This window comes from Myotis yumanensis, unplaced genomic scaffold (assembly GCF_028538775.1).
Source record: "Myotis yumanensis isolate MYYU_CA2020_CCGP unplaced genomic scaffold, mMyoYum1.0.hap1 SCAF_4, whole genome shotgun sequence".
NCBI classification, from domain to species: Eukaryota; Metazoa; Chordata; class Mammalia; order Chiroptera; family Vespertilionidae; genus Myotis; species Myotis yumanensis.
In genome coordinates, this window is record NW_027223755.1 from 28916144 (window position 1) to 28924303 (window position 8160).

Genomic DNA, 8160 nt, shown 5'->3' on the forward strand with positions numbered 1-8160 from the left:
CCCTGGTCTGTCACTGAGGGCTCAGCCTTGGTGCTCGGGAGCACCCCACTTCCTAAGGGTCTCCATGACTGAAGGGTTTATGCTGTGCAAACAAGGCGTCAACTCCAATTTCTTACAAAAATGAGATGAAGGGTCTGCTTGGTAGATACACACAATTTAAGATCAAAGCCTTTGATCATTGTAACCTGACAGCTCCTCGTTCACTGGCTGGACGTTTAGTTCCCAGTAATTGTACTCGCTTCTTGTGCTAAGTAAACACTGAGCAGGGAGAACGGGAAAGTACACGGTCGGGACACGGGCGAACACGGTTTCTCCATCTGTCCGTCCAGCCCAAGAAATGGCCTTACTTCCCTTTCATTCCAAAAGTGAAGCTGAGGAAAAGCTAGCTGGAACATTTGCCAATTGTTCTTCAAAGGGAGATGAAAGAAGTCGCGTGTCTCAGTAGAAAACATAACAAGCCTGTGGCAGGCTGGTGGGCCAGGAGTTGGCTTTCCCTGCGGGGCCTGCGTGGCTCCGGCCGTCCTGACACAGAAGGTGCTGAGGCTTCCCCGGCTCCCATGCCGGCAGCCCGCTCTTCCCGCGCACCCAGGAGGGGGCTACTAGTTGATGATGTTGCACAGTCTTATTATCACCATCAGTTCTCTGATTTACTCCACGAAGTGGACAGCAAGGCTGCAGTTCACCCCGCAAGCCCAGTCTAGAGCAGCTGGTGTAACGGGCAGGGGGAGGCCTGGATGTAGGGAGTAGGGCGTCTGCCACGTGGCCACCGTGTCCTCTGAGCAGGCCACTCTGTTCCCTTGAGAAGGAAGCAGCGTGGGACTGAATGGTGGGCACAGGGTGGCCACGTCCCCCCTCCGAGCACTGGTGCAGAACACAGACACGCCGCTGAGTGGGTGCGGAGGCCCAAGTACAGAGGTTCGACTTGAGGAAGGCTGAGCTGGTTTGGCAGAGTTTATGCAAAGGGAAGAAAGGTGAGCCAGAAACAGCCGATTCTGCCAGGACGGTGGCGTCCTCGCCGAGTGCTACCTGTCTTCCCCTGAGGTGAGAACCCTAGCCAGTCCATCTCAGAAAGAAGGGCCCAGTAGGGTGGGCCAGGCCCCAGCAGAGACTGGGCCTGCGAGGTGGAAAGTTTCAGCCTGGTCTTGCTTTTCTTGGAGAATGGCTCCTTCGTGTTCCTGGATGTCTAAGCCCCTCCCTCGGATCGGGAGGCCCCAGTTTGCTGTCCTCACTGAGTCACTGAAGGGGTGCTCCCCATCCCCTCTGCAGTGTTCCCTGAAGGCACCTGCTGTCAGGATTGCTGATGGCGTAATTGCTCAATTCGGGGCCTCCCGGGTGCCTGGAGGCAGAGAAAAGAACTCTTTCTGAAATGACTAAAAGGAAGTGTTTTGTGTGTGTGTGTGTGTGTGTTGTTTTAAAGCAACAGCCAACAGTTAGATCTAGCCTCTTAGTTGGGTTTGGGGCCATTCCTGCTAGTGGGATTCAAGGCCACTCAGACATCAGCCCTTTTTCCTCAAGTGGGGAACTGTGGCCGAGCTGCCTGAGACTTCAAGTGTGGGCGGGAGAGACGGGGTGACAGGCTGTGTGTGGTGGAGTCAGCAGTGACCAGGCCTGAGCCCATGGAGGACAGAGCTGATGGCTGGGGACAGGAGGGACACAGAGACTCTGCCTGGGGAGCTGACCAGTAGGGAAAACATAGACCCGGGCAACAGAAGCAAGGCAGCGGCCCCTGCTCTGCAAGAGGGAGAAGCCGCTGCACGCTGGGTTGTCGACACCTGCAAGCCCACAGCGGTTTCTGAGCCCTTTCCACCTGCCCACAGCCGTGCACAGGACTGATGGGGAGTGGCCATCTCATCACCGTGTGTCCAAGCGAAACCAGAGAGAGCATGGTGGCCATGGGCCAACACACCTGGGCAGACACTGGGAAGCTCACAGCAGGCTACACATGTGCATGTGTGAGATTGTGTGTGTGCAAACACATGTATTTGATTGTGTGCATGTGGTTGTGTGCATACAGTTGTGTGTGGTTGTCTGTGTGTCCCAAGCCTGCCCAGTGGAACCCAAGTCCTGCCATCTGTCCGTCCTGTTGGAGTCTTTCTGGCACAGTCCCTCCTGTCTTCAGGAGGAAAGCTGAACTAAACACACAGGGCGTGGGTACACAGTTTCCTAAGAATTGGGTAACTTGGACTTAGATTTTCTTGACTGACACAAGGACGGTGAAATGCGGAGTGCCACCAGCCACATCACCCACATACCCGCCCCCCCGTGAGCAGGGCCCCAATCCCACAGGCTGGAGCTTCTCACACAGATGCACCCACCACCCGAAGGGGCAGGTGACACCAGTCCGTACGGTAAATGAGGGAAGAAGAGTCCTCACCCACTCCCGGGACAGCTGCAAGCTCAGCTTGGGTCACAGGGCCAGAGAGAATCATGCTTGTATTTTCTGCTAAGTCTGAAGATGTGCTCTGGGCTCAGCCAACTCATTGCCTGGTCAGGCAGGGAGGCCCCAGCATCCAGTAAGCCAGGCACGCAGCTGTGTGGTTCTGAAAACGTGTATGAAGTCAGAGCAAATGCTCCCTCCAGTGACACTTTCCACAGAGCCACCCAGGGTCACAGAGTCTGGGATGGGGGAAGGGCGCTGGCTGGCGGGTGGCAGCCTGTCCCAGTGGGCATGTGGGATGGGTGTGTCAGGCAAAGGCGATCTACGATGATGCGATTCTGTGTCCAGAATATTTTATCTTTTCAAAAAGATAAATACATGAGGACTATGAGAAACTGTTTAAAAGCTGTGAATGCCTGAAACTTATAAGCTTAGGTGTTCCCTGCCTGAGCTTAATGCTGTTCTTTCTTTCTTTCTTTCTTTCTTTCTTTCTTTCTTTCTTTTCTTTTCTTTTTTTTTTTTCTGCACAAAGCTTTATTGTTTCCATTTGGTCTAATGCATGGGAGAGGGCTCCAGGGTGGTTAAAAGAACGGCTAGTAGTTTCGGGGAGAGGCTCAGGGAAAAGCCAGACACCAGGGGATGCAGAGGGGCCCCTCAAAGGCCCCTGGGCTCCAAAGGCTCCTAGTCATGCTTGAAGGTGAGCCTTTCTTTTTTTTGTTTGTTAATCCTCAACTGAGGATATTTTTCCATTGACCTTTTAGAGAGAGTGGAAGAGAAAGGGAAAGACAGAGAGAAACACATCGATTGCTTGCCTCTTGCACGAGCCCTGACCAGGGCCCAGGCCAGGGAGAAGCCTGCAACCAAGGTACATGCCCTTAACCAGAATCGAACCCGAGACTCTTTGGTCCGCAGGCTGACACTCGATCCACTGAGCCAAACGGGCTAGGGCATTGAGGGTGAGCCTTTCAAAGAGATGCTTGCCCAGCCCAGCCAGCCTGTGGATATGAGTCAGGTGTTGCCCATCTTCTTGATGAGTTTCACCTCCTCACTCAGGAAGTGGTTCTCCAGGAAGTCACAGAGCTGAGGGTCTGGTGGGTAGAACCCAGGGCCTACAGCTCCAAAAGCGCCCATTTCAGGTTCCTCTCCAAGGCCAGGGCGGCTGCCATGGCGTCCTGAGTTTTGCCCACTCACCTTGGGGCGGCTTTAGCACGTCCTGGAAGAGAATGCGGCCACCGCACTGGCTTTGCACCTTTAAGAGACGCTCAGCGCCCTTGCGCTTCTTCTCCCCTAACTCACAGAAGAAGTGACCCACGCCCTGGAGTGCCACATCCTCATCATGGAAATTGAAATAGAAGCCCAGAGAGAGGTAGGTGTGGGCGGCCCGCAGATGCAGGTCGGCCAGGCAGTTGACCACAGACTCCACCACGGTGGAATAATTCTGTTGAATTTGGGAGCTCATGATTGTTCGGCAGCAAGGAGTTAAGGCAGTAAAAACAACAATAGTGTGTTGGCTGGTCTTAGAGGTGGTTCTGAAGATGGTGACTGGATAAGATGCTGGAGAGTGGCCGGAGGCTGAAAGGGGTGTTCCTGGGTCTGTTCCGTCCAAACACTTTTGAAGCAATAGTTGTGAAGTTATAAATATTAGCTTGCCCATCCAAGTCACTGGCTGAGGTATCTGGGGAGGGGAGAGGGTGGCATAGGAGGTGTGAGAGTAAAGAGAAGGTCCCATGCTCTTAGGGTAGAAAACTCTCGGAGTCTTTCTGTTTTGAACTTTGAACTCTGCAGCTATTGGTAACAGCAAGTTCATTAAATCACTTCAAGAGTTGAAATAGCCCGACCGGATGTGGCTCAGTGGTTGAGCATCGACCCAGGAACCAGGAGGTCACTGGTTTGATTCCCGGTCAGGTCATATGCCCGGGTTGCAGGCTTGCTCCCCGGTGGGAGAGCCTGCAGGAGGCGGCAGATCAATGATTCTTTCTCAACATTGATGTTTCTATCTCTCTCTCCCTCTCCCTGCCTCTTGGAAATCAATAAAACATATATTAAAAAATAAAATCAAAATCCTTTAAAAAAAAAGAGTTGAAATATTTCAGAAGCCCTGGTCTCAAAAGGAAGATTAAAGTTTCCTACTTGGGTAGTAGTTCACTTTAAAACACAAAACAAAAGAATTCTTTTTTAATCCTAAGAATTATTTAATACCCCAAACGCTGTCTTGAATCGTGAGATCCATCAGACTTGACATCACCTAGACCTGCATCCAGAACCTCACTGTGGAATCTCTTTAGGCATGTGCTAGGTTCTTGCGAAAGCTTTGTTTAAATATAAACTTCACACCACACTGTCAGTGTTTGTCTTAATAAAACTACATAGGTTTATTTTTTTTAAGTTTTCTAGTACAAATAATAACTTAGGTGAGATGGAAAGAAAGATTTCCAGTCACTGATGATACTCATCAGATACGGAGAGTATGTATCCAGTATTAATGATAATGTGGGTGATAGAGAAAGACGGTTTCCAGTAATAAATGATAACATGAGTGATAGAAAAAGGTTTCTAGTCATAGATGATAACTCAGGTGATAAAGAAGGTTTCCATCAATAAATTAAGTCAGATGATACAGAATAAAGGTTTCCAATCATTAATGAGACAGAGAAGTAGGTTTTGTGTCATAAACAATAAGTGAAGAAATAGCAAAGGAAGGATTCTAGACATGAATGATAATTCACATGATAGAAAACTCAGGCAATATACAGAGAGGGTTCTTAGTCATAAAGAATAAATCAGATGCTAGAAAAGAAAGATTTCTAGTCATAAATGATAAATAGGGTGAGAGAGAGAAAAAAAGTTTCTGATATACATAATTCAGTTAATAGAGGAAGAAGATTTCCAGTCAAATGATAGGGTGATACAGAAAAAAGTTTTCCATTTATAAATAATTACTCAGTTGACAGAGAAAGATTCAGTCATAAAAGATAAATAAGATGATAGAAAAAGAGTGCTTCCAGGTATAAATTATAACTAAGGCGATAGAGAAAAAAATGTTTCAAGTTATAAATAGTAACTCATGGGACCGAGAGCCAGGTTTGAAGTCATAAAAGGTAAGTGAAGCTATTTGGGACACGTTTCTTTGTCTCCGTGTGTTGGCTGCCTCCCTGTGTTGTTTCTACGTATTAGGTAGAGCTGCTATGTCTCCCAGGCTTGGTCAAGTGGCCTCTTGTAGGAGGTGTCCTGTAGGGTCCTGGGCAGAGCCCCCCTGATCACCGGAGCTGGGCACTCCAAGTGCACTCTCTGTGTGGGCTGTGGACACCTCCTGTTGCAGTCGAACCTTGACTGCTGTTGGCACCTCAATGGGAGGGGTTTACCCCCAGGCTGATTGGCGTGAGGACCAGCTGCAACCACTGTGGAGGACCAGCTGTTCAGGGGCTGACACCATGGAGCAGAATCTATTCAGCAGGGCTCTGGTGCCTACTGAGTCCACCCCTTGAGTGTGTCCCTTGTGGAGGAGGTTGAGTGGCGTTTTGATGTGGTCTGGAATTGTCCATAGGATGTGTTGGCTCCGGGGCACAAGAGGTACAGGCCAAGGTGAGCCACCAAAGATGCCCTGCCAGGGGCCACCCAGCATGAGCTACAAAGCAATCTGCAGAGAGCTACTACTGTGCTGGGCTTGGAGGTGCCCAGGAGCGGTCAAGCTGCAAACTAAGGCCAGCTGCCACTAGAGCTGGGTCTGGGGCCACTTAGTAGGAAGTATGCAGCACGCTTTTAGGGAAGTTCTAAGCAAAAACCAAGACAGGCCATTTGTATGGGAAAGACACTGGAAACAGCCTGGGTGAGGCTGCAAGTTGGTTGGGGTGGGGTCTCAGGGAATCACCAGGGTAGGGGGAACAGTGTTAGCCAGGTTATGGAGACTCAGATATGGTGCCCTCCTGCTGGCTCTGTGGGAGAGAGCCCAGAAAAGGAGCAATGGCCTCTGACAGCACTTCTGTCTGGGAGAAAGCTGTCTCTCCAGCTCTCTCCCTCCTCCCATGCCAGACTACTTGGTTCCTCCCCATATGTCCCTGGTGCCCCAGCACTGGAGCTCAGAGCCAGTGAGTCTGAGTAAGTCCACACATGGGCCCTTTAAGAGGAACTGTCTGGGACTCCTGCAGCCCTTTGTCTCACTCAGCTACAATCCAAGTTTGTTTATAAAGCCAGAAGTTATGGGGAGTTCTCTTCCTGGCCCTGGAAACCTGGGCTGGGGATCCTGCTATGGAGCTGGGACCCCTTACTCCTGGGAGGGGGGGTATCTGCATCCAAGATATCCCTCCCTGTTTTTATCCAACACACATGGGGGTGGGGCCAGCCCGTTCCTTGTCTCCACCCCTCCTACCAGTCTTGATGTGGTTCCTCTTTATATCCGTGGTTGCAGTACTTCTGTTCAGCTAGATTCCAGATAGTTCTGAAAGATGGCTGTTCTATAGTTTAGTTGTAATTTTGATGTGGTTGTGCGAGGATTCAAAAAAATGTTTCGATCGTAAAAAATAACAGGCAATAAAAATAAAGGTATCCAAGCATAAGTGATAAGTCAAGGGATGAAGAAAAAAGGAAGCCAGTCATCAATGGTAACTCAGGTTATAGAGCAGGGATGGGAACCTCTTTTCTGCCAAGGACCATTTGGATATTTATAACATCATTCACAGGTCATACAAAATTATCAGCTTAAAAATCAGCCTCCTATATTTAGTCAAACATTTAATTAACTCACCCCTAATGCCTTGGCAGGGCCAGACCAAATGATTTTTCAGGCCTTATATAGCCCGTGGGCTGGACGACCCCCACCCATTACAGAGAAAGAAGATTTTTCAGTCATAATGATAAATCAAAAGATATAGAAAGGAAAATTTTCAGTCATAAATGATAAATAAGATAATAGAGAAAGATTTTCTAGTCATAAAAGATAACCAACATAAAAAAGCTTTCTAGTCATAAAGGGAACCATGAGGTTCCATCATAAATGATAACTCAGTCAATATAAAAATGTTTTCAGTCATAAATGGTAACTCAGGTTATAGATGAAGAAGGTGTTCAGTCATAAGTGATGACTCAAGTGATAAAGGATATTTATAGTCACAAATGATCATTTAAGGGATAGAAAACAAAATATTTTTAGACATAAATGATGACTCAGGTTATTACAGGTGAAGGTTTGCAGTCATAAATGATAACTAAGGTTACAGAGAAAAAAGATTTTCAGTCATAAGTTGTTATTATGTTATAGAGGAAGAAGGTTTCTAGTCATAAATGATAACACAAATGACAGAGAACATAATTGCTTCAGTCATAAATGATCTCAGGTTATATGAAAAGAATGATTCCATTCATAAATGATAACACAAGTTGGGAACAACATACCCAATAATAAGTTATAATTCAGATGAGGAAGGACAAAATGTTTTCAGTTATAAAGAATAATTCCTCAGGTTAAAATGAAAGAAGGTTTTTAGTCATAACGATAAATCAGGTGATAGTGGAAGAATGTTTCCTGTCATAAATTATAATTCACTAGAGGCCCGATGCAAGAAATTTATGCAAGGGGCCTGGCCCTCACAGCCCGAGCTTCGTCCGGAAGGTCATTCGGCTGTCCGGTCTAATTAGCATATTTTGCTTTTATTATTATAGATGTGATAGAGAAACATTTCTAGCCATAAATAATAACTGAGGTGGTAAAGAACAAAATGTTTTCAGTCATAAATAACTCAGGTAATAGTGGAAGAAGGTTTTCAGTCATAAATAATGAGGCAGGTTAT

At 47.7% G+C, this 8160-nt stretch overlaps 1 pseudogene; it reads right to left on the minus strand.

Annotated features, from left to right (window-relative positions):
- Positions 1–647: 647 nt before the first annotated feature.
- LOC139008436 (ferritin light chain pseudogene) lies at positions 648–3836 on the minus strand (annotated as a pseudogene).
- Positions 3837–8160: the final 4324 nt, after the last annotated feature.